Below are 27264 nucleotides of genomic sequence, written 5' to 3' on the forward strand. Positions count from 1 at the left end.
CTGTTTTCATATTTCTATTAGAACAGAATATACTTAAAGAATATCTTTAAGTAAAAGAAGAATGTGTTTTGGAGACACTTGATTCCTGGCCAGGAAATCTGACACAGCTTTTTCCAAAGCCTCATTTCTGAAACACTGAAAATTCTATACCTACTGAAGTAAATAATATGAAAAAAGGGAAGGGACAGGGGTGGGGGTGGGGTGGGGGTAAGAAAGCATTTTGATTCAGACAATCTGGTAAAGCTTGGAGTCATGGACTTAATGAATAAGGGAGGAGTCATATTTCTGTGGCAATCTTGTTCCCACTGATAATGATTATGAAAAAACTAATACTGTATCTCTGTATTGTAAATTATGGGCAGCGGGGTAGCACAGTGGATAGAAGCCTGGGCCTTCAAGTCGGGAAAGCTCATCTTCCCAAGTTCAAATTCTGACACTTATGACAGTGTGACCCTGGGCAAGTCCCTTAACCCTGTTTGTCTCAGTTTCCTCATCTGTCAAATGAGCTAGAGAAGGAAATGGCAAACGACTCCAGTATCTTTGCTAACAAAACCCCAAAGGGGGTCACAAAGAATCAGACATGAATGAAAAACAACTGAACAACAAGGGTATTGTAAGTTGACACAATTTTTCAAAGAGATGTTATTTTGATAATTTTGACCAAAAAAAATCTGTTTAAAATGTCTGTACACAGGAATCTAAAGTAGTTTCTTTGATCTGAAATATCTGAGCCTCCTCTATTCTTTACTTCATATTTGTTCAGGTTGACAAGCTTGTTGCTTCTCAAATCAGTGTGAGAATATATAAAAACTATTTAAGTAGGATAAAATAAAACAACAGAATTAAGATGATAAAGCCTATCAGAAGTTGGTAGTGACTATATTTTAGGGGTAATACATATAAAGAAGATTTTCAGAGAAGATGCTTGATAAATAACCAGCTAGAAGCTAAAGTCCTAGAAATGACCTGTTCCTTTTAAATGCCACCCTTATGTATGGTATTTCCAGGAATTTGACAGCAAATAGTATTGTATGTTAGAGAGATCCATGAACTGTAATTCTGTGATCATTTTTTTAACAGAATTTATTTTTAAAAACCAGAGTACTATTAACTTAATGAATATACATTTACCTGCTTTTCTTGACACTTTCCAACAAAATCACTAAATTACTCTATATCCTTCATTTTCCACCAAGTTAACATTTCTTGCCAATACTGTTTTTCTATATGAAAGTGGTAGTATCCTTAATAACACTTTGCAGTTGCAGAACAATAGGCAAAAAGAAATGGTTTCTTGGCTGTAGTGAAAGCCTAGCTGTTTGCCAATTGGCACCATTAGCCATAAGTACTTAATAAAATCATCAAAGGGGATTAGTCAAGCTTTTCTTAAGGGGAGGTCTTAAGGCATGTATAGAGCTTTTATTTGGTTGTTTATAAAGCTTACACATACTTTGACAAGGTGTTTTTTTCCAATGGGTTGACTAAGTCTTTTTTTTTTTAATTTGGGGGTCACCCTTAGCCCAATAAACAGCATAATCAGTATATTCCAACACTACTCACCCTGTATACCCTAGGTTGGGGGGAAGAGGGGAGGAGAGAAGGGGAGAGGATACTCCTCAAACAGACTGATTTTAAAAAGAGATTCAATGCAGAGGTGCAATTCTCTCCCTGGAACTGACGTAAAGCCACTTGATTTCATTTTTCACTGCTGATTGCCAGACCCATAAAAGGCAACTCACTCCTAGCTACCCAAAAAAAGCCCCAAAACCAAACAAACAAACAAACACAACCATTCTCAATGTCCATTCAAAATCTAAGGCTGGGAAAAAGGCAAGAAGGAATAGGAAGTGGTTATTTTAATTAAGGAGAATAAATGATCCACAAGGTTATAAACATGAACAGAAATTTACATCGAGTCTTCCTTTTCCTGTTTCTTTTCATCCTCCCAAGAACCAGTTTTCCTGCAGCAGCAGATGGACAGAATGTAGCCTGCAGCACCTTCTTGTGACAGCCCTATTCTCCCTCCCAGACACTGCTGTTAGTAAATAGATTTACACATTCTCCAATCTCCACACATCTTTCTGCCGAATAATTAAAAGCAGGATGATTAGTTTATTGAGTGGAAGGAGGAACTTTTTTATTGAGGTCCATCCACGATTTTATCAGGGCCAGCACTTTTACGGTTGTCAGGAGGGTGCAGGCATCCAATTTTTCTTATCTGCCTGATTAATACAAACGCTGTTTCAGGACGCATTAATTAACAGATACAAATCTACGTTCTCATGGAAGGATCAATACAGAGAAGAAAAGAGGCATCAATGTGAATTTAGTGCTGATGATGGAGAAGGCACTCTATTGACATTTACGTGCATGGAAACTTTAAAGTTACACTCCAGCCTTTTTGTCCCTGTGATTTACAAATTAACAATTTTTCAGCTATAACAATGTTTCACACATTTCTGTTGGGTTTAATTAAGCAAAAAGCAATAAAATCAGTTCTGATTTAAAAAAAAAAAAAAGGTGAACCTACAATGTCTTATGTCAATAGCTGTTTTTCTTCCCTCCTGAAAACTTACAAGTTTCCCCTTTGTTGCCCTCCCCGTCCAAGACTTCCTACTCCTCTCTGACAAAAATAAAAACACAAAAAACCAAACCAAAAAGAAGGGAAAAAAAGAATAAAAGCAAGGTTGGGGCAGGCAAAGAAGATAGTCTTTTGGGGGTATAGCACAAAAGGATAGAATAAATGTGATGATGGGCTCCATTCTATTTCTCGAGACTGATAATAATATAACTTTCGCAAACTGTTTTAGTAACACAAAACTTCTGAGAAATAATGCCATGTATTTCTGTGCCTGACTAAATAAAAGTCCATAGGTTATCTACTCTTTGGTTAGAAATAATGTAGTCTCCCACATTCGTTTTAACCCTTTAATATCATGCCTGCCTCTGGGAGCAAGAAGGTGTCACAGACATACCCTCCCAACTGTCAGAAGATGATTTAGGGACACACAATAGGCCCACATAGCAATAAAAAAGGCCTTTTGCTTATATGATTGCTACATGCCTCTGTCACTAGAGAGGTTAAAAATGTATTTGAGCTTTGATTTTAATTTTGTGTGCTGCTTTTCCATTCCTTTGCACAGGGTGGTATATTTGATTTCAAGTAAAAGGAAGCAGAGATTAAATAACCATTTTTTGTGAATAGGGCTAGGCAGGCAGCTAGAAGCCAGCAGCATAAAGGAGAATGTACTTCTTATTAAGTTGTATCTATTGTACTCTTACTATTCCTCAGAAAATGTGACAACTTTGATCAAAGATAAATTTTTCAACAATGTTAATTACACATGGCGTACTTCACAACATCTAATAGTAGATCAGAGGTAATGGGGCTGCAAGTTTGAGAACACAATCATCTAAAATATTTACTTTTCATGGATAGAAACCAATTGCTTTCCTGTGGCAGTGGCTGAATTTCAGGTTTTGCACAGCACCCTATCTTAATCTTTGGCCTGTGACAGGTTATAGTTTTAAATGTTCAGCTGTATTACAGAATTTTAAAATACACTTATACAGTGGCATCTTTCTTCTTCCCCAGCAACGGACCATTCCATGCATATCAGTGACAACTCTGATCGCTCTTCATCTCCCTCCTTGAGTCAGTGCCATTTAATGTATCTCGGGCATTTTGCAACCAGAATGACTCTGTACCTTGACCTGCAGTTAAATAGCATGTTTATCTGCAATACAGTGTGCTCCAAATAAACCAGATGACAGTTGGGAGTAACATCATTTGGAGGGATTGAAAAGCTTCTCAAGAATCAGGTACCCCTGAGGTAATAGGCTTGAAGGAGGCATGTTTTGTGCCAACCCTCCTACCATCTTCTACTAGAAGCTCATGAGCTTGACAGTGACGCCATGGGCATTTGTCAAGTACATTTTTTTTTTAGCCTGGCAAACTGATGCACTTTGCAGTCAACTTACAAAAAAGGCTAAGCATTTGAAAGTGTGAAGGGCAAAAAATATCTGACGGCTAGTCTTCAAAAATACACTTTCATTTCAGAAAGCATAAATGTTTATTTCCTGAGCCGAGTGTTGACAGAAATAGGCTGCGGTGCAGGCATATGAGTTTAACCCCTGCCAGGCATTCTTTTCTCTAACTTGCTTTCTTGAACTACAGTGCCAACATTTAAAATCTTCGGGGTGTCTGCTAATATCAGTTAATCATGGCATTGATTTGCCCATTCACAGTTTTTGGACTGCGGTTTCTCTGTTCCACTAAAAATTGACACTTTCCAACGAATAGCATATCATACCAGAATTGCAATTATGCTGTAATGACTCACTAAGATCACTAACGAAGTGCATTGAGACAGAGAGAGAGAGAGAGAGAGAGAGAGAGCGTTGATTGAACTTGATTCTTTAAATAAACCCCAGCCAAATAAACCTAATGTTTACAGGAGGTAGAAAAAAAAGAAATGACAACAGCATTGCAGTTTGTTCATAGCTATTGTGACACGCTCTGATTCAGTTAAAGGTTCTCCAAATCCCAGTTCTACATTCACTCTGCCTTTCAAATATCATCTGATGTTCAACTTCTGGTTGGTCTCTTTCACACAGTAAACAGTTGTAGGCTAAGAAGGGTATATAACATTTATTTTTCTGAAGACTCTTCCTTTTCCTTTCCTTCATTAAGATGGATTTCATGGACTCCAACTCACTAGGGGCTAGAGTTAAGCAGCTACAGATGGTCAAGTACCAAAATGAGAGCTACAAGAATATACAAAGTGATATGAAAAGTATTTTATATATATATATATATATATATATATATATATATATATATATATATATATATATATATATAAAATCCAGAGTCAATGACTATCCCCTACATAATGTTTGCTCTTGAGCATTTGTGACATGCCACCCAAGCCATTTCTTGATTCCTCATTCTCCCAGTCTGACCATCTAGATTTCATGCATTTAGATTATGCATTTATAACGCACAATTGGATTGTGTCAGATGTGAGCAGAACTGAGAAAAATGAGAAGCTGTTACCTTTCAAGATAATCTGGCCTGCTTATTGGCCATTTGTTGATTCTTTGAGAAATTTGCTGCTCCTCCTGATTTAAGCAATAGCTACTCCAAATGGTCATTATTTGCATACTGAAGGGCTGTGTTTTTTTTTTAATAGTTTAAAACAGGGGGTTTCCACTTGTGAGACAGAATATATATCTTAAGAGCTTGATGATTAGGGATCAGATTTGAAAACACTTAAAAATGAATGCAGCTGAACTAACCAATTTCTATGTGCTGTCTAATCCCTAGCTTCTTAAATTGTAGGCCCTGTAACTAAATGTGTATGTGTTGGGGGTGGGGGTGGGGGTGGTGGGGTGGAAGGGTCACAAAAAATTTATCAACAGTAAAAAGTTATGTATGCCGATTTTATACACTTATATACCCTGGGTCACATAAAAATGTCTCAGGCAAGGGGAAGAAGTTTAAGAGGCCCTTGTCTAATCAATAGACTAATGGCAGTGAGAGAGAGTGAGGTAGCCAGGTGACACAGAAGATACAGCGATGGGCCTGTTCTAACAGTCCAGGTCTGGAATAAGTTCGATTCTAGTCTCATATACTTACTACCTGTGTGACCCTGGACAAATCACTTAAACTCTTTCTGCCTCATATTTCTCACTTGTAAAGTGGGAATCATCATAGCACATATCTCCCAGGGTTATTGTGAGAATAAAATGAGATATCTGTAAAGCACTTAGCATAGTGCCTACAATAGAGTAGGTACTTAATAAATGCTTATTCCCTGCCTTCCTCCCTCCCAGAGACAAGCTGGAGTACAAAGACTTAAACCTCATCTCTCAGATGAGAAATGCAATTAACCACAACATTATTCCTCCTCTATTTTCTTCATTGCTAGTACAACAGTGAGTATCACAGGGCTGTGTATAGTATCTTGTATTCTGCTCAAGGAGCAGAGTTTCTAAAATATTGCAAAGTTTTTCTTTTGTGTAGGTTACCTGTGAAACAGACCATGAAGAATTTAAGACTTAGGATAGAGGGAAATTCTTGCTCAGTTACTTTTGTAATGCTACAATCAATCTTCACTAAAATTGTTCTCTTCCTTCCCTTCCCCATCTCTTATTTCAACGCTTCCTTTCCTCTTCTTCCTCATACTTTTTTTAAGTTTGCTTCCTACCCTTTCTGCTCATCTAGAGAAAGTTAAATGACAAGGTTAAGATTAGTTAATTGATAGGAGGAAGAAGAGAACCAAACACTGCTCCTCCTTTACATTAGCAGTGAGAAGAAACAAGGGAAACATCCGGACACTGGTTATAGAGCTGGATTTGGAGATAATAAGAAAGCACTTTGTAGAGGTTTTAGAAGAAAGTTGGACAGTGGTTAAAAAAAAAAAGTCACTCTTTACTGGTTGCCAATGTGTAACTTCCAGGCAAAAAGCATTTTAGGACTCACTTTAGGAAAAGCTGAATACTAATGAGATGATAAAGAAACTATACAATTAGACCCAAGTTTTACTACCAGAAAGAAGACTAATGAAAGATGACAAGGAGGTAAAGAGGAAAGATTAGTAGACCAGGAGTCAGCAGATATAGTTTGGCCTTGAATTGTACATGGGCAATACAACATGGACACCCAAATAACTTTGACAATCCGGGAACCAATTTAGAATTGCATAGACATTTAAAATTACATACACATGCTGAAGACCTATGATTGTAAGGGAGGACTGGCAATGTGGGAAACCACTTCTACCAATGCAAGTAGTAACCTATCTATCTGAGACTTAGTAAGTTAGTCCTTGGGGATTGCTTGAATAAAACAGAGATTAAATGACTTGCCCAGGGTCATGAAGCAGTTAAATATAATGAATTTCTTCAGAAAATCAATGTTACAGAAGCATCTTATCCACTGTGATATGAACTGAAACAGCTGTTGTTTAGGAAATTTAAAAACAAAACAAGAAACCATAACAGATTAATAGCACTCAAACTTTTTAAACCGTCACTGTGTCTACTCTGCACTGCTTAATTCACTTTTTAAGATGATGCTCTATGCTTTTAATAACATGCTGTAAAATTGTTCTAAGGCTACTTCATGTGTGTATATATGTGTGAGAGTATGTGCATATATGCTTTGCCAAAAGAACTAGATCAGTTCATTCTTTAATTTACTTTCTGTGATCGTTCTGCTCTCAAACATATTTTCCATAGCAACTTGGCTTTTTCCCCACTCTTTGCATTTCACCCACATTTCCTAGTACAATCCTTTGCATTAAGGCCAAGATGAACAAGTTGCTTACTAACTAAAAAGGGGAGAGGAAAGATAGGCAAGAAATAAAAACCACAAGGGAGCAAAAAATAAAGGAACGCTGAACACAGGTACTAGAAAAAGACTCAATCCTCCTTTATAAATATAGGTTATATATAGATTATACCAAGGGATTTGCACAACAAACAGCTTTTCTCTTACCTCTACCAATTCCTACTTTGACCTTTATAATTAAAGTTGACAGTTTAATCATACTCCCTAGCTGCTTTTCTCTTAAGACTTACAAATACACATTCCCAGAAGATTCTTGGTAATGTCAGAACAAGGTGGTTTTTTAACTATTTAGAAGTGTTTGTAATTAATTTCTCCCAATTGTTTTTCAATTTGACACTATTTTGACAGTGTATAAATTCATTTTCTCTAATCAAGATTTTTCAGGAAAGGAGCCCAGGGAAAAGTGAATTTTATAGTGCTGATATTTATTCCATGCATTGTAGTTTAGTACTGAACCAATGATCCACTAACTATAGAATATAAATCTGTATTTCTATATGTATTGTTTAGATGTTATCCTGACATGCAAATAGTTATCTTTTGTTAATTTTTTTTTTAAGTATTAATTACAAACTTGCTGGGTATGGTACTTTTCATATGCATCTTGCCAAAAAAGCAAAAATCAGGAGAACCAAACAAACAGATTGAGAAATTCTTCACTTTTATCATTATTATTTTCATCTATGAACTAACATCAAATAGATGGCATGGCAATAAAAATGCATTCACAATGAATGTCCATCTTGATCCATTAAGAACAATGGATTTTACTTAAGCAAATACTTGCTTGTCACGAGTATTTGCGGCACTGGATTCATTCAACGATACTAAGTGAGGTGCCTGGCAATTTTAGAGCCACAAATGAGACATTTACAAAAAGCAAAGATGGTGCTCGTCTGCCTTGACCTTTTACTGCAGCTGTGCAAAAAAGGTGTTAATGTAATTTAAATGCCATTTAGACATGTTTGAGGTTTTTAAACTAGTTTGTATATACAGCTTTACATAATAATCTAAAGAGGAATGATTTCTACCTGTCATGTGTTTGCAAGCACAGTTATCTTCACATACCATTATTGCAACTGGGCAAATCAGAACACACCGTATCCTAAAAGAAATCAAGTTAAAACCTGTCAATATGAAACTGAAGAAATGTCCTTCATCGTGGCTTTTATTTTCAAATGAAAGTTTGGAAATGTGGACACATAGGTGGTAAGTGTTTTTGTTGTAGATCCCAAATCATTCAAATTAGTGACCAATACAGAAAAGTAAGGTCTCTACTTCTCAGGACCAAATAAATGATTTTTGCAGATTTTCAAAAATCAGTTTGCTAGATAACTACGGTGGCTATCTATGGAGTGTCAAGGTGGACCCGAATGCTCTGGATTACCATTACCTGGACCCTAAATGACCCAGTTAAATTGGATTCAAGGCTGAAAAATGAGGATTCAACGAAAACCTGTTTTAAACAAGTGCCTGAATATTGTGTTAGCATGGATAAATGTTAAATTTGTTTCAAGGGGAAATAATTATCACATTTAAAAATTGTTACTATTTTTACCCTCCTAATGATAAATCTAAAACCTTAAAACATACTTTGACTCATTTCTCTTTCACTCGATGCTGACATAATTTCAACCTATTTTCAGGTAGTACACCTCTACTATGAATACTTTATTATTAACGAATTCCTATTGGAAAAAAGTAATCGTTTCCTCTCCTATTGCCCATACCTGAAGAGATTATACATGGTGTTATGTTATCAGGAGCCTTTCAAATTTTTTTGTTTTGTTTTGTTTTTTTGTTTTAGTGAGGCAACTGGGGTTAAGTGACTTGCCCAGGGTCGCACAGCTAGTAAGTATTAAGTGTCTGAGGCCAGATTTGAACTCAGGTACTCCTGACTCCAGGGCCGGTGCTCTATCCACTGCGCCATCTAGCTGCCCCCTTTCAAAGTTTTAATATTCTGGCATCAGATAAATCAAGAATAAGCCACAATATATAAATAAGCATTTGCTTTAATTTATCACTGTAAACCAAGAAATTTAAAAAAAAAGAGATGCCCCCCCCCCAAAACTGTCATGGGGGGGGCGGGGCTAGGCTTCCTATTCAATGATGGCATTTATATGGACAGAATATGGAGCTGTCACATAATTCTCTTGCATTCATGTCTCAAAGAGTTAAATGCCTTTGGAATTTGTAGGCAAAGGTAGTTTCAATGTCCAGTTTCATTCAGAAAGTTAAGATATACAAATATAGAGGCAGGAAGAGTTTAACTCAGGTATCAGTTGAACATGAATCATTTCATTATATTTTAGCTATAGGCTTTGAAACTATGTACAGATCTTCTCTTTTTAGAATAAGGTACTAAGAACTCATCCCCTTACATGTGATACTATACAAATGGTCTGAAGAAACATTATCAGTGCTCCTTGGTTTCTCTTGCATGTTTTTAGGAGTTAATAATCCAAGGTCTGGAAGGCCAATTGGAAGAGTAACCCACTGGCAACTTATTAATTAGTTTAGAATGAACTGCCTGCAAACCAAATGATCATTTCAAATCTACCTCAGAAGTTCACTGATGTAGAGATGCAAACTTTACTCAGAATGAGACATAAAAATACTTATTAGGAGGAATGAATTACATATTCTTTATGTTACAAAATAAAGAAAAAAAAATGGGGGATAGATCTGGGACTCATTACTCCACATCTCCTTTTCACTGGTCCACTGACCATAAATTTTATTTATTCCAACATTAAGTTGCATCCCAAATCATTTTAATGTCAGCTTTTGTGTTGTTGTTTTAAATATGAAAATTGTTTTAAGAATATTCAATCCAGGGGGCAGTTAGGTGGCACAGTGGATAAAGTACTGGCCCTTTATTCAAGAGGACCTGAGTTCAAATCTGGCCTCAGACAATTGACACTTACTAGTTGTGTGACCCTGGGCAAGTCACTTAACCCTCATTGCCCCACCAAAAAAAAAGAAAAAAAAAAAGAATATTCAACCCCAAGTCTAGTATTTGTGCTTGCTGACTCATATTGTATTAAATCATTACTATCTGGCATTAGCTTGTCAGGGAGATCATAGTCATTTCCTCATTAAGAAGGGAAGGTATTACTAGCTTTTAATTCTACTACTCTCTCAGCCCCCAACTGATCTTTCCATCTGTCAAAGTAAAAACAAACAAACAAATGAAAACAACAACAACAAACCCTCAGAATTTTCCCAAAATACAAATGTAGCCAAAGGCAAAAATGTATTCATGTACAGAATGCTTTGCTTTCCCACATATGTATACAAATAGCTTTCTAAATATATCCATTTCTAGATGTCTTCCTTCCTCTTTCTGTATCTCAAGCCTGTGCCTAGTACAAAAACCCACTTCAAAAGCTCTCCATTGAAATGTAAAAAGTAGGGAACAAGTATGGTAGCTTTCTAAAAATCTTTTATAGTCATCACTCACTTAACTCTCCAAATGAAAAGGTTTGGCCCCAAGAATTATCTACCTCTTAATTTTCTAGCTTTGATACCTTCTAAAGGAGTAGGGATTTCCTTAATTTGTTTGGCCTCGACCAGCTCCACTGATTATTTTTTTCCTGTCTCTCATATAACTGAGATTCTGCAAATAAATTTACATATTCCAAAACTGTGCCGCTCTCACACTGGTGAAAGGAAATAAGCAAATGAAGAGGCATCTGTCATCTCCCATGTAGGAATTTATTCAGAAGTTGCACTGTTTCCTAACTCAGTTTGAGTAGCATTAAGACTACCTCTGGAGGCAGTGTCTTAAGTCTGCAACAGTCCAAAAGGAAAAAAAAAAAAGCTGCCTGATTCTAATACACCTAATTAGCCATCGGCAGACTCTTAATTGCATACATTAGGATGATTCCATAGTGGAGATTAATTCTAAATATACCCAAGCAGCTGGTTAAGATGCCATGGATTACAGTGTGGACTGTACTTTTCCACTTAATTAGATATCAAAATTAAGCAGCAACAAGCATTTTGACATAACGGGGATCAAGCCGCTGCTTGGCATCCCAGAGCTGCACTAAAGTGACCGCTAAACAGAGCCGCACAGATGGAGAGATATTAAATGCCGCACTGGAAAGTAATTTCAAATAATAAAATATCAATATTTACATTTTAATTACCCCTACTGAGAGCCTCTCTGTCATTTTCACTATTGCCGACGCAGCAAGGGGTAGTGCAATGACATTGCGGCTCTGGCTGCAATGACTATTTTGTTTCCATTAAAGAATGACAAGTGTTTTAGAGGCAGTGACACTCAGTGTGTGAACAAGAATGACAGCAGATCAGAAAATTCCTATTAAGGGAATAAATGCCTCAACAAGAAAATTTACTCTGAGTAGCAGCTCCTCCTTGAAGAACATCATCCTTTCCAAATTTTCTGCTGAAAGTTTAATAAGGGATGCCCAAGGGGAGTTTTAGACTCCAATGAAATATTAAGATTTGTAAAATGTTATATGATGATTGCCAATTTAAAAACAATAATACTTAATGTGGACAGATATCTAGGAGTAATATATACACATAAAAATGATATTTAGGGTATTATTACCATTGCTGTTACATCAACAGCATCACTGTAATTTCTTTGAAACAAATACTGTTAAGTGGACAGAGAAATCTGCAACTAATAATAAATAACAAAATCGGCTTATTTTATTTATTTTTATTGCATTTGGCATAAAAAGTACGGCTCACTCCATCTGGATCCCAATATTCTAGATCCGAGAAACTGTGACAAGAACTGATTGCAATTTCTATAAGTACCTCTGAGCAGATCCATAATGTATATTCTTCTGATGCTTTGTCTGTTACTACTTAACAGCATGCTGAGTGACTCCTACACTTGCCCACCAAATTTAAGTACTCTTTATCAGATTTTATGAAAAAAGGAGGGGGGGGGCATATATTGGAACTGACATACTGCATTCACAAAGAAAATAAATGAAAACAGTAAAAGTTTTCCTTTGGGGATGACTGCCAAAGTGAAGAGATCTTGAAATAATTTTAATGCCCCAAGATATGAGAGAGTATATAAGAGAAACTTCTTGGTCAGTATACTATAGTGTGCAGTTAAGCAACACCCCCCCCCCCCCAATCTCATAGCCAGCGTTTATTTAATGTGTAGAGATGAACAACCATAAACATGATAAATGGCTATAGCAAGAGACTGAATAGAATTTTCCAAAGGTTGGGGGAGAGAGGAGAAGGTTGATAACTGGACACTTAGCAATTTCTTTGCAAAACAGTGTTTTTGAGAAGCTCAATTTTTTAAGTTAGAGCACACTCAAGATTAAAGGAATGTTACAACAGTGCTGGTTATCTAGCCAGTAGATATTTCTCTTTAAAAAGAAGTATCCAGGAAGTCCTTCCTAAGCATCCCTAATGCTTTTAGGACAAGACATTTCCCCATTTCTCAGCCACTAGCACCTTTTAATTTCTGAAAGAGCTACGGTTGAAAATCTTAATTAATTGTTCCATACTGCTTCAGGATCATTATGCAATGTAATAAAGGCCGTGTAATTATGAAATTTTACAGCCATTACCAAGGCTGATGGCTCGTATTTCATCCTCAGCTGGACCCAATGGCTTTTAGGCACTCAGCTCCCCTTTGATGAACTACAGACAGATCTATCAGGCCCAAACAATATCCAGGCAAGGCGGCTATAATAGCTACCTACAGATGAAGCCATAGATAAAGATAAACTATAAATCTACACACAAATGCAGGCACACTGCCTCGGGATGACAGAGGGGAGAGGATGAGGCACTTGGGAAAGGTAGCTGCTTATAGGAAGGCAGCAATGTGTTGGATTTCTGAAAGGATGTGAAAAACCCTTCTAAATGTCTTTCTTCCTGCTATCTAAAAATCAAATGAGTGTAGGTAGGATGAAAATACATGTGTAGGTACATGTTTGTGTGTTGGGAGTAAGAACATTCTTTAAAAGGAAGAAGCTGGTCACACATCCTAACATCAACCTCTATGAAAACAAGGGGATAGTGGGAGAAGGGGATCACAAGTCAACAAGTTAAGCACTTATCAGTGCACAATTAAAAACTATGAAGCAGCATTATAATTCATGAGCATTTCCATCACAATGGATAAAATACTCTCAAACTGAAAACAAGACAATTAAAATATAATCAAATACATAGATGGATAAATTCTCTAGCTAAATGTTTCAGCTTTAAAACTGGACTTTGCAAAGCATAGAAGAATAATGGTTTCTTAAGAGTGGTAAAATTATAACTAGACCAATGTATTTCTAACTCATCTCTTTCCTAGATTTATATAAGTACTTTTTCACCTAAAATTAAATTTAAAAGGACCAGCTAAAGATTCATTTGATAACAGTAAGTGCAGCCCCTCCTCATATTAGCTACTGAAACTTTCAAATAGAGCAGAAACTTCACAAAACTCATGCTGCCGTCAACCACATGCTGACTATAATAAATAAAACCAGGGAGCAATTCACTTCACTGGTCTATAGCTCTATCTTCTGATTACACAGAGGGAAATGGACAGTGCCAGACTTCAGAAAGGCTGAGGAAAGTGGTATCTCTTAAATAGAAGGAATTAGTGACAGTGACTGGACTTGTGATCGCATTGATATAAGCCAGGGAATTCAGAATTAGATTAAGGAGAGTAAATTAAATGTTTAAAAATATCATTGTGAGTCTAGAGGCAGATTTTTTTTTTCTTTTGAATGGGCCTATAATTTCATTAGAATCTAGACTAGGACTGATGAAAAAAATTGCCTTTTCAAATACAGATTGGCATCTGTCTGCAACTTAGTTACAGAAAATTTCCTGAGGCATTTGAGAGGCTGTGACTTGCCCAAGTTCAAACACCTTGTATGCATCAGGTCAGGATTTGAACCCAAGACTTCCTGACTCTGAAGCTAGTTCTAACTGCTAACCTTTTGGGATAATGCTATGGAAATAGGGAAAAAAAGAATTGCATGTAGAATTAAAAGACCTGGGTGGTTCTGGCTCTATAATTACATAAATCTGTTCTTATGCACAGGGAAATTTGAATGGTATGATTATCACATCTCAATATCATATAAAGGTTAGAGGGATGGCTGACACATGGGATTCTGGATTCAGAATCTAATATCTGAAAAATTAACAAAATTTAGCGATTCTAATATGATGACAATAGTGATAAATGTTTAGATCTACACGTGGGTTCAAAATACAACCCTTACACAAGTATAGAAATGATAAGTAAATAGTTCACATGAAAATGACCAGAAAGTTAGTGACTTCCAAGTTTAATATGAATTAGCATGGTAACATGTCAACCAAAAAAGGTAATGGCATTATCACTCATTTCAAACTCAATGCACCCTGCTCTGGTCAGGGAAAGTCTGAACGATGCTCTCCCAACAGAATGTATGTTGTGTAAAAGCAGGAGATTTTTCATTTTACTTTGCATCTACAGCATCTGGCATGGATTCATCATGCAAAGTGAAGAGCAAATAAATGACTGATGAAATTAACCAAAATCATACCAAATAATATGATGGATATTAACAAGCAATAACATGTTTAGAGTATGATGACCAAGATAGCAAGGAGACTTTAATGCATGCCATAAAAGGTTCTGTTGAAACAAATGGAAATATTAAACCTGTAGAAGAGGTGGCTTGGGCAGGCTAAAGATATGGTAGTTGGCTTTCACTATTTGAAGGGTTATCATTTGAAAGAAGAATGAGTATTAATAAATCTTTCAATGTTTATTATATTTACAATATTACTATCTCCCTCCCTTCCTTCTTTTGGGGACAGAGCTAATGCAGACATGTGTCTTGCATGACTGTACACTTCTGTAATGGATTTTGTTTTTCTTACCTTTTTGTAGGGTGAAGGAGGAGGTGGGAGAGAATTCAGAAGGCAAAATAAAATCAAATTGAAATTTAAGAAAAAAAAAAGACTACATGTCAATTACTTGGGCCCAGGTGGCAGAAAAGAGAAGACAAATTTCAGTAAAAGATAAGGATATAAGGGATGATAAGAGCTGTCCATAAGTGGAATGGCCTGCCTCATAAAGTAGTGAGCTCCCCATCATTGAAGGTCTTTCAAAAGACAATATTAACTATCAAGGAGATTAGAGAAGTTTCTTGTTTGGTTAAAAATTGAAGTAGATGATATCTAGAATACCTTAAAAGTCTGAGATTCTACTGTCCTCAGGTAAAATTCTCAGTACATCTGCTAATAGATGTAACCAATGGAATGTTTTCAAGTAATTTTGAAGAATAGGATGTAGTTCAAATGCAGTGGTTACAATTAAGTCACTGCAACTATTTTTTTTTATTTACTGCATTTTATATTAATAACTAAGTAGCAATTAAGTTTTTTCATACCTGAGACATTAAAATTTGTCCATTTTTATCAAATTAGATAATGTGTGTAGTCTATAAACCATAAAGAACTATTTAAATGCAAGTTGTTGTGGTAGTTGTTATATAAGATATGTTTTTAAATGGAATTTTGCCTATTTTCTCAATTAAAAATATAATAATAACAAACAATTAATTGCCAAATCATGGCAATATTATTTAGCAAAATAAAAGTAAAAAGATCAAACTTTTTTATATTTTGTGGCTCTTTGATTTTGCATAAGGATCATAAGATGATAGACTTAAGACGGTATAAGGGGATACCAGAGATCATCTAATTTCTCTCTTTTTATAGGAGGAACTCAGAACTAAACAGGTGAAACTACTTGGATCATGAAGAGAGAGAAAGACAGAGACATCTGGTAAATAATGGATGAGGCAGCTATGTGGCATAGAGTAACAGGCCCAAAATTAAGAAGACATCTTCATGAGTTCAAATCTGGCCTCAGACACTTACTAGCTGTGTGACCCTGGGCAAGCCACAGAACCCTTCTTGTCTCAGTTTCTTCATCTATAAAATGAGCTAGAGAAGGAAATGGTAAACCACTCCACTATCTTTACCCGGAAAACTCCAAATAGAATCAAAGTGAGACACAACTTAAGAACATGATGGATTACATTCACTGGACAGTTCTTTCTGGAAGGCAAATCTGTTCTAAGGAGTCTTCCTTGATTTTCACCATTTCTTGGTACTCTTTATTCAGTTTTCAAAGTTTTTAATTTGTGGATATGTTGTATCAGCTTCCAAGAGAATGTAAACTGATCAAGGGAAGACTTTGATTTTTGTTTTTGTATCTCTAGAACCTGGCATAATGCCTGTTATATAAACTTCCTTGTTCAATGTATTTACATTCACATAGAAAGAGAAAATGTTTTCTATATATACATATGTGTATGTATACATACATACACACACATGCACATACATATATGAGAGAAATCTAACATTTCTGGGCTTCTTCCCATTTTTTAAATATATTTTTGCAAGAGAGAGAACATTCCACAGTATTAATACTTTGCTATATACTGTCTGATAATCCATGTCATTTTTTAATGTAATAGGGTAAAAGTACAAGTAGAATAAAGTATTCAAATAAAACCCCCCTAAAAATAGATGCCATGTCATATATATATTGTATTGTACTTTTAATCATAGGTTTATGGTTAGAACAAATATATTTCTGGATAGGAAAAAAAACACCTTATTATATTTAAGTGTATAAAGGCTGAAAAGTAAACTTTGGTAAAACTTGCACCATTTGAAAGTAAGTTTATCGAGATGGAGTCATAGCATGTGCTTGAAATTGTGGCAGTTTTTCAGCATCTTATTGTTAAAACTCATTAATCAACAAAGTAAAAGTATTTATGTTGAAATTTGGAAGTTTTGCTAATTAATACAGGAAGACAAATACAATAAAGCATTGGCCAAATAAATATTACCCATTTCAAAAGTATCCATTTCTTAGAAAGAAACTAAGTGATTGTCTTTTTTTTTAGGCAATGGGGGTTAAGTGACTTGCCCAGAGTCACACAGCTAGTAAGTGTCAAGTGTCTAAGGCCAGATTTGAACTCAGGTACTCCTGAATCCAGGGCCGGTGCTTTAACCACTGCGCCATCTAGCTGCCCCGAGTGATTGTCTTTTAAAGAATGGGAACTGAATCTTAAAAAACAACAACAACAACAAAAAACTCCAAACACAGGATGATATGGAAGGTTATGTAGGATAATCTTAAATGTCTATCACTGTAAAAACCTATCCAAGTGTACAATTCAGTAACCATACAATGCTACATTTTACAATGTGTTATGAACTTTTCACTTGAAATTATTTCTAAGTCAATAGTGTTTCTTTCTCTCCCCCATCCTCAATTTCCTACAGAAAAATAAGTTTTTCAAGTGATCTCTTTACAATCCTGGCAGGATATTTACAAATGTGACGAGAATAAGGGATTCTCTTTTGAAACAGACAACACTAATAAGAAAGATATAGTTCAATGTCTCAGGTTTTCTTTCAACTTGAAAAGCTTTTCCCCATTGGGTTATACAAGATATTTACTCAATTTTTATTGAGCAAATGAACAACACTGGACGTAATTATTAAATATATCCGTTCCTTTATCAACTTGGCAGAGACAACACCCCAAAAAGGTTTCTGATTATGATCTTTTTTCATGATATTTTAATTGTGTGTCTTAACCTGCTAAATTAAAAACTACAGAGCAATCTCCCCAGATCACAGAGAGGAGATGCTATCAATTTAAAACAAAATGTATAAATGTTCCTATCTTCTTTAATTACACCAATAATTTAACAGACAAATTCAATAAGATCATAGGAAGGGAGCAAGATGTTATCTTTTAGCCAATGGTAGTATCATATCCTGTACATTATGATACATTACTGAGTTTATTATAAAGCTCTGTTTAATTTTAAGTTTAGGAAGTATTTGGATAAAGAAGATTATATGGCTCTTTCCAAGATAGTGGTGAACAAATTTGGGATCAGTGTCTATGTATGCTTTGGCATGGAGAATTAAAGGGCAATTTTCTGGCCACAAAATGAAATATTGGTATGTGATATAGTTCCAGATTTTTGTGGATTTTCATTTAATACTCTAGACATCCCACATATAGATGTAATTTCCAACTGACACTCTCTTCCCCCCACCTTAGTGTTTGGGCTACTGAGCTTCCTTTCTTTTATTCATTAACAGTATTCAAATGATCACACATTTTCCTTGTTGTTTACTGTGTTAGGTTTAGCACTCTACTGGTTATGAAACTGAGAACTTCCAGTGCTTCAGTCAGTACTCTGTGTGTTTGTGTGCCACGCATGTATGTGAGAGAGACAGACAGACAGAGACAGACATGGGGGAAGGTATACTTTCAGGTCAGAATTCTTTCATGTTACAAAAATGTTTTTTGGGGGGGGAGGGAGAGGATTATAAAGGCTCAGCTAACTCTCAAACAGGAATATGTATATGGAACTAAGTTGAGTTGCAAAGATCAAGACTGAAATGAAGATATCTTTCTATCCAGATTTAAATATAGTAGAAGAATACTTCTCTGCCCATTTTAGATTTTGCAACTTTTCTACTTGGTTAATTTCTACTCAGAAATGATTCCATAGAATCCACAGAATGTCTTTTCTGTTCCAATCTGGCACTATTATTACATCAAGTTACTCTTTCCTCATACACCTTAAATGACATGTGTCTTTTTTCTCTACTTATGATCTAAGTAGAACAACATAAGTGTTTTGTGGTCAACTTCTACTGAAGTTACTCTCAATTTATGATTCTCTTCTCTCTCCCAAATACACACTCTAAATGGGGCTCAGAAATGTTCATTCTCTTGTGTAAGGCATAGTTTCTCTTATTGGTTTCTTAGAAGTTAAATTAAATATAGTGGTTTCCCAATTGTGAACATAATTATATCAAAATAAATCATGTTCCAAATAACTATGTTAAGGAAACACAAGACTAGATGATCCAACAATGCAGACCTCAAGTTTTGCACTAGCTGACTTCAGAAACAGGATAGAGATAGGACATGAGGGAAAATAAAGATACGGATGGATGACATTAACAAGGGAATGGACTCATGATTTTATTAATATGGGAAACTCTCTAGTAAGGCACATTGCTCTGCACCTTCTCTGAAACTGATCCTTAGAATGCTTAGAGGTTATAAGTAACTCTCTTAGGATCACAGAGCCAGTGTGGGACAAAGGCTAAAATTGAAAGAAAAGTCTTCTTAGTTTTAAAGCTAGCTTATTATCCATTAAACCATGTTAAGGAAGAAAGAAAAGAAAAAAGAATATGATAATAAGAAAATAGTTACTGCTTCTTTTCCTCACTAAAGTTCCACACTGTGTCTCTTTCATGATTGTCTTAAGATCTTACTGTGCAGTGTAAAATTGTGCAACATCTCACATTTTTATCTTATCTCAATGAAAATGAAAGCCTCTTGAAGACCAGCCCTGTTCTTAAAAATCCTTTGTATTCCCTAGAATACCTTTGGATTTTGCAGAGTCCTGGACATAGCAGAAACGGAATAAACATATTTTACTTAGATTCAATGTGACTTGATTTCAAGGTTCGTTTACCAGAATAGCTATAACTCTCTGGGAAATAAGAATAGTAAGAAAAGGTGAAAAAGTTTTGTGTTCATTGGAATCTGGACACTAAAACAGGCTACATTTGGTAAGCGGCAAAGCTCTGGCTCCCTGTAAATTCTAAATAGATGCGTGAAATAATAGAGAATGAGAAAACAAACACAGGAAAAGAATAGACTGGGAATCTCATTTACAGGGACAGTAACTACTGGTAAGCAGAAGGGGAAAAAATTGAGAAGTAGGCTCCACAGCTGCAACATACATTGACATACCAGCTACTACAATTCAATTTCTAAGTCTGAACTTATCCCTTATCCGTATAGGTGCTCCAAAATTTCATCTGATACCAGTGTTTCCAAAAAATTTCATTAAATTATATAAATATTTCTGGTTATACAATTTCTCTAAATTTCCCCTCAGGCTCTGGCAATTGAAATGATGGAGCTTAGGGAATGGGGGAGAAAGAGAATCACCCAAGGTATTTCTTTCTTCTCTGAGTAAGGACTTGACTTCTGTGTCTCTCCCAGCTCCTGACAGTTCAGGAAAAGCAATGTGTTTTCTTGGACCCTAAACTTGGAACAGCACACATTGGCAAGACATACTCAGTTGCTATCAGGATGCCAGGACAGTGCCTAATCTTGTTTTATGATCCCAATATTAATGTTTAATTGTTGCCTCTTGGTGACTTACTATTAAAATTTTGGCATGAAAACACAAGGCCGTTAAATTTCATTATTGTCATTCTTTTACATCTCTGTTGCTTGACTAACAAGCTACATTTAGATTTGTAGGGTATTCTCTCAGTCATGTTAATCAGAAAAAATACTCTATTTACCCCTGGTGATTACCTCTTAATTGTCTGGTGCTTTTAGGGCCATGGTAAACATTCATAAAACATCAGTATTTGGTACTTACAAAATGTCCAGGGGTAAATATAAAATAGTGAACTTTCATATAAAAGATACTTCCAAAATAAGAGGTTACCTTCTTTATATAATGATTTCCATATCAGAAAAGATTTAATTCAGGTTAAAAATTATATATAAATGAGCAATGGAAACAATGTTGTGGAACTATTTCATAATACAAAGTAATATAACAAAAGGTATAATCAGTTTTCATTCTGTCCTAAGAGTTAGATAAAGATAAATTATGCCTCATTTATCGACTGGATGGCCTCAGGGAATAAGCTGTTTCATCCAAATGAATTTTTGATCTAAGTGAAGCTTACTTGTTTTAAGTGAAATAACATTAAAAAAATATTTTGGTTAAAATCTTTCTAAAGTATACTGGATATTTTCTTGTCTTGTTAAACAAAATATATTGAAAATAATTCAATCAGTTCTTCATGACTGAGGGTCAGTATTATAAACTTCCACAATTAGCCTAAGATTATAAGCAATCTACTACTAATAATTATTAAAGGTTAACAAAGTGATTTGCGTAAATGATCTCATCTTATCGTCACAATAACACTTGAGTACATGCCATTAGCCCCATTTTACAAATAAGGAAACCAAGCTTATGTGACTCATCTAGTCACTGGCTAATATATGTCTGAGAAAGAAATGAACTCAGTTCTTCCTAACTACTAACTACTTCAAGACTTTATCCACTACAACACGCTCATTAATGTCCTAGAGGCAGCTAGGTGGTGAAGTGGATAGAGCGCTAGGCCTTAAGTCAGGAAGACACGAGTTCCAATCAGGCCTCAGACACTTAGTAGCTGTGTGACTCTGGGCAAACCACTTAACCTGTTCGCCTCAGTTTCTTCACCCGTAAAATGTGGCTAACAACAGTATCTGCCTCACAGGGTTGTTATGAGGATCAAATAAAATAATAGTAAAATGCCTAGCACAGTCCCTGGCATTTAATAGTAAATATGTAAATGCTTATTTCCTATCCCCCACCCCCACAAGTCACAGATTTAAAGGTGGAGAGGGCCTTAATGGTCATATCTAATTTTGCATAAGACGTAGTTTAGAGGCAGGATTAAACTCAGCTCCTTTGACTACAAATCTAGGTTGCTTTCCACTATGATAAGAGGCACCGATGTCATCAAGTTAGAATGAGGTCTAAAACAGAAATGAATCAAGTCTTTCCAAAGGTCATGGGGCTCTCCTAGGAGAAAAAAAAGGAGTTATCAGCTTTTGTACACTGGCACTAGGACATCTATTTTTAATTGCTCATAGATTTCTTTTTCTTTAGTGATTCATGATCATGTAAAAATATTTGAAGTTAATTTAAAAAAATGAGATGTTACTGGATTTGCACAGAAAAGATTTGGGGCATCAGTGAGAAATTTGTGCTTTTATATACATATAAATACACACACACACACACACACACACATGTTTTGACACCATACAAAATAAGAAAATGGGCACAGAAGACATCTAATCCAATTCCATTTACAGATGAGGAAACTGCAGGTGAGACAGGCAGTTCATTGCCCAAGGTGACACAGGTATTGTAGAGTGTCTGATAGAGGCAGTCTGCCAGGTTTCAGAAGTAGAATCTGAGCCCAGCTTCTCCATAGAACAGATCTGTGCTCTTTCCATAGTATACAATGCCTTCAGGAGTATTTTTCCCCCTTCTAAAATGACTGGGAAATTATTTCCAAAACTAGACAACATTAATACAACATGAAAAGAGAGGTATGAGTGTCATGTAAGTAGATAAGTGATGTTTGAATAATGAGTGAAAATGAAATAACAAATTACATTTTATTAACTTCCTGTATAATTTAAATCAATGAATTTCAAGGTTATGACAAAATATATCTACCAATAACTGAGAATTTCCAAATTAATGCTGACATCTTTGGAGTAATTCTGCTCTAGCATACTCAAACAAACTTTTAGAAACCCCATACACAAAGAAACCATATGGAATTTTAAAATTACTTCTAAAAATACAGAGTGTATTTCCCTTGATAGCCTGGAACATTTATCACTTCTATATTTATACTTTAAAAACACATTATTGAATCAGTGGTTAAGAAGAACGGGAAAAAGCTTATATGCTCTGTTGAATAAATACATATTTATACATTTGTTAAAACACATATTGCTTACCCAATGGACTGTAATGGCTCCATCAGAGCCATTATATATAAATATGTAATTAGCCACATCATAAAAATTCCTATGAAATTTCCCAGCAAAGCTGTTACTTCAAATGTGTCATTGCCACTTTACAGGGTCTACTATCCCTGAGATCAAGCTTGTTCTTTAGCTACACAAGGTAGGAGGTGCACATATACCAAGGGATTCCTCAGTAAGTATTTATTGATCTCACTGCTATTGATAATACTTGTGAAACTTGGGCCTTTTCTCAAGGGTACAGCTATCATATTTATTTATTTGTTCATTTATCAGGTTTGTTAAATTGTACATTAAGTTCCAAAGCCTCATAAGTATGGATGATTTAGCATATCAAGTATCAGGCTAAATATCTTTTGATTACTTAATAAATGTTCATTGATAATATGGATGGTGGTGACAATAATAATTTGGCCAAAGTTGTTCCGTGGATCTATATTTTATCACTGCTTGATAAAGACTCGAAAAAATGATTTGCTTTATTTCCTAACTTTCAGGCTGAGAAAACTAGAACTGACCCCATTCCCTCTTCACCTCCCCACTCCTTTCTGTTCTAACTACCCTCAAATTTTCCTAGGATGCTTTGTCTGGAATCTCTCCTGTAACCTTGTCACTCCCTAACTTGTAATACACATATTAGTGTAGTATTTTCTATTCTTCCAGCCCCCAATAGGATGTCAGTCTTTTGAGGGCAGAATTATAGTTTTGCATCCCTAGTACCTAGTACAGTCACTAAGTAAATTCTTGAAAACAAAACCAAACTGAATGACACTTCTGATACTATTACTCTCAGAAAAAGATAGTCTGACCTAGACTACCTACAAGGTATTTGGAATATGACTGAAAACTCATTCTGGTCTCAGATGAGAAGATGGCATGCCATTGCAATGTCATCCACTAGAAAATTTCTGAAGGTTAAGTTTTTCAGGACCATGCTTTCTACTCTTGGATTACAATACAGGCATACACAAATGTTTCTAACCCTTGTTCAACATAGAGCTTCAAATCTACTGTTTTTTTTTAAAAGGGTTGATTAAATACTGACTGAGATACAGAGCATCTGGCCTAAATTTAAAACCAGAATTCATTTCAATGGATGCTGATATTCCAAATGAAGCTTACCATGCAAGATTGCTGACATCATCCTACCTCTATGGTGCAAGCGTGTGCGATAGTACATTTCATACATTAAAGATGTAAATTATATTCTCCAAGCTGAATGCCAGGTGATTAATTCTCATAGCATAGTGATCAATTGGTGCAGATGCTCCACCTGTATTAATGTTTGTTTTTGTAAGCATTACTAGCAGGAGCACACCAATAACACAGGTGTCTGCCACAGAGCTGTGTAACATTCCTGATAGCCTGCAAACATTGAGAGCAGTAGTTAGGTTGTATGTAGTACTGCCAATTTTTTCAATTAGACCCATTATTGATTTGATGAAAAAGCAAATTAAACATACCATGGTGGTATGTAAATCGGTTAAGCAGAGCATAAGGTGCTGGTACTGAGCTTCAAAGAACACGCTATATGGTTTTCATCAGCTGTACCTCACAGGGGTCTCTGGCAATTGCTGATGCATATGGGGTTCCTTGGATTAGATATACGGGCTAGTATAGCAATCACATGGAGAGACCAGGTCTGCATGTTTAAGGCCTATGTCAGGAAGGATTGTAGAGTATACTGTTTTGGAGAGATTAAAATGTGCTGGAAACCTACAAGCTTAGAGGGTAAAGGGAGATGGAGAGTAGCATTTGAAATGTGGCCAATCAACAGGAGAAGTTGTTTTAATAAGGTGATTATATATTTCAATCTGCCAATGTGTTTGGAATGTGGACTGCATACAATAGGCATGTGTGGTATTTAATAATGTAATCCACAATGACCAAAGAAAACATCACTACTAATTCAAGACCAAGGCATTTTCTCAGTAACATCAAGGAAGAAATCACCCCTTTTGAGTCAAACTTATCTTGTAAATTGAGAAATAAAAGGTATGTCCAAAGGTTGGCTAGCTAAGAACGAAGGATGATTAATAGAGGAAGGTCTGTTTTGCAATGTATAGCTCCACTAGGGTGTAGCACAATGTTAGGCACAAAGTAAGCACTCAATAAAATTTTTGGTTCCATTGCCCCAGTTTATACTATAGGATTTTCTCTTTTAGAACCAGCTTTCATTAGTAGGATTCCTATGAGGTTTACTTTTTTCAGTGTAAATAAAGGAAATTAATGGGGCAAAAGCAATGAAGGGCCAAGCAAAAAACTTCAATCTACTGCTTTGGTTTTTAATAAGTGAGAATGGGCAATATCTGTCAAGCTATGACCCCTAGTGAGAGATCACAGATTTAAAACTGCAGAGGCCCTTTGGGATTATCTAGTCCAACTCTACAGATAAGGAAACTGAGAACCTGGGAACAAGAACTCCTACAACGTCACACAGGTATTAAGTAGCAGAGCCAAGATTTGAACCCAGTTTTTCTGACTACAAATACAACTCTCTTATGATACAAAAGGATTTGCAATTAAATATTTTCATTAGAATCTTTGGCATGGAAACATATCAGAAAAGATTTACTATTAAGAAGGCTATGAATATGGGAACATGTATATGGGTAAGGAAAGTAAAGGGGCACAGTGGATAGAGTGCTGGGTGTGGAGTCAGGAAGATATGTTCAAATGAAAACTCAGACACTTACTAGCTGTATGACCCTGGGGAAGTCACTTAATTCTGTTTACGTCAGTTTCCTCATGTGTCAAATGAACTGGAGAAGGAAATGGCAAACCACTCCAGTATCTTTGCCAAGAAAACCCCAAATGAGATCATGAAGAGTCAGACCCAAATGAAACAAATGAAACAAATGAAAGGAATGTAAAAGAAAAATTACTACCTAGTCAGAACTGAGTTAGTAAGGAATGGATGGTAAAGAATGAAAAACAGTTATATTAGTTCTAGGAGCAAATTTTCAGAAATAAAGGAATAAAAAAAGTTTAAGGAATAACTAAAAAGGCAGAATGTATAACTTGAGGGGAAAAAATAGACAAAAGATTGAAGAAAATGTGTCCTTACATAGCAATTCTAGTGCTATAATTCTCCCTAATATTTAAAAATGAACTATAATGTCACAAACCATCGATTAAGAAAAAGGAAAATAATTATTACTAAGTTCCTTCAAATATCAAATCAAAAAAGCAGCATATGTAATTTGAAAAGTAGCATTTTGTATCCTCATGGAAAATCTTCTTTCAGGAGCCTAACAGAACATAGAAATGCAAGATCACCAAGAAAGAGAAAACGTGTCAGCTCAAAAAAAAAAAAAAAAGCTACCAAATGTAGGGAGGCACAAATGTTTAGAAAACAAACATGACTCAATATACTATTATTTCCCACTCTCCTGATGAAAAGATAAAAACTGTTCTAGTGAAAGGCATGGGAGTGGGGAAAGTCCCCACATGGAGAGATGGAATTTCTGTTTTATTTGTAGAAGTCATGAGATGGGTACAGTATCTGGACTCTAAAATCAAATGGTATAGGTCTATTTGGACATGGGCTTCTTGTCACAGCAACAGAGCAGAAGTTCTCCTTACCTCAAAGTTTGGTTGTTGGCATGGAGATGTTAGAAGTTTAAAAAAAAAAAAAAAAAGCAATGTCCATTTGAAGCTTGTCTGTGAACTTTGCATGAACCGCTAGGAATAATGTAGTGTGATGACAAGCCAGTTATACCTTCCACTAAATTTGCTGTCTAGAATGAACTGAAATAGTGTTTGGTTTGTGTAATTACGTCCATCTATCTTTATATTCCAGCGGCATATCGCAAATTGAAAATACTAAAAATTGACTGTTGGTTCTGATATTTAATGATTGCCAAAGACAAGACGATGATTTATTGGTTACTTACCGATGTGACACATTTGCATCTTATTAGACGGAGATTACTATTCCTTAAAATGCGGACGAGGCCTGATCATGTCTGATGGATTGATTTGATTTGCAAATGTAATCAAACTAATAAGAGGGAAAAAATGAGCAATAATGCCTTGTTTTTCAACTGGCAATCACTCCCCTGCCAACAAGGCTGATATCCCTGACTAAGCAGCCTTTTACACAGTCTTCCTGTCGCCTCAAATAAACAAAGGGATGCTAAAGCTTGATAAGAGGATAACAAGCAAAGTATGGATGCAACATGAAGCCTACACCATCTCTGAATGTATTGTTTCAGCAGGAACTGGTAAAAGTTACAGGGACTGGGAGTCC

General features: G+C 35.7%; 1 protein-coding gene across 9 annotated transcripts in view; it reads right to left on the reverse strand.

Annotated features, from left to right (window-relative positions):
* The window catches only part of ESRRG (estrogen related receptor gamma), a 704143-nt gene that overhangs the window by 11800 nt on the left and 665079 nt on the right, over positions 1 to 27264 (reverse strand). The window lies entirely within an intron of this gene.

Source organism: Dromiciops gliroides, chromosome 4 (assembly GCF_019393635.1).
Source record: "Dromiciops gliroides isolate mDroGli1 chromosome 4, mDroGli1.pri, whole genome shotgun sequence".
NCBI lineage: Eukaryota > Metazoa > Chordata > Mammalia > Microbiotheria > Microbiotheriidae > Dromiciops > Dromiciops gliroides.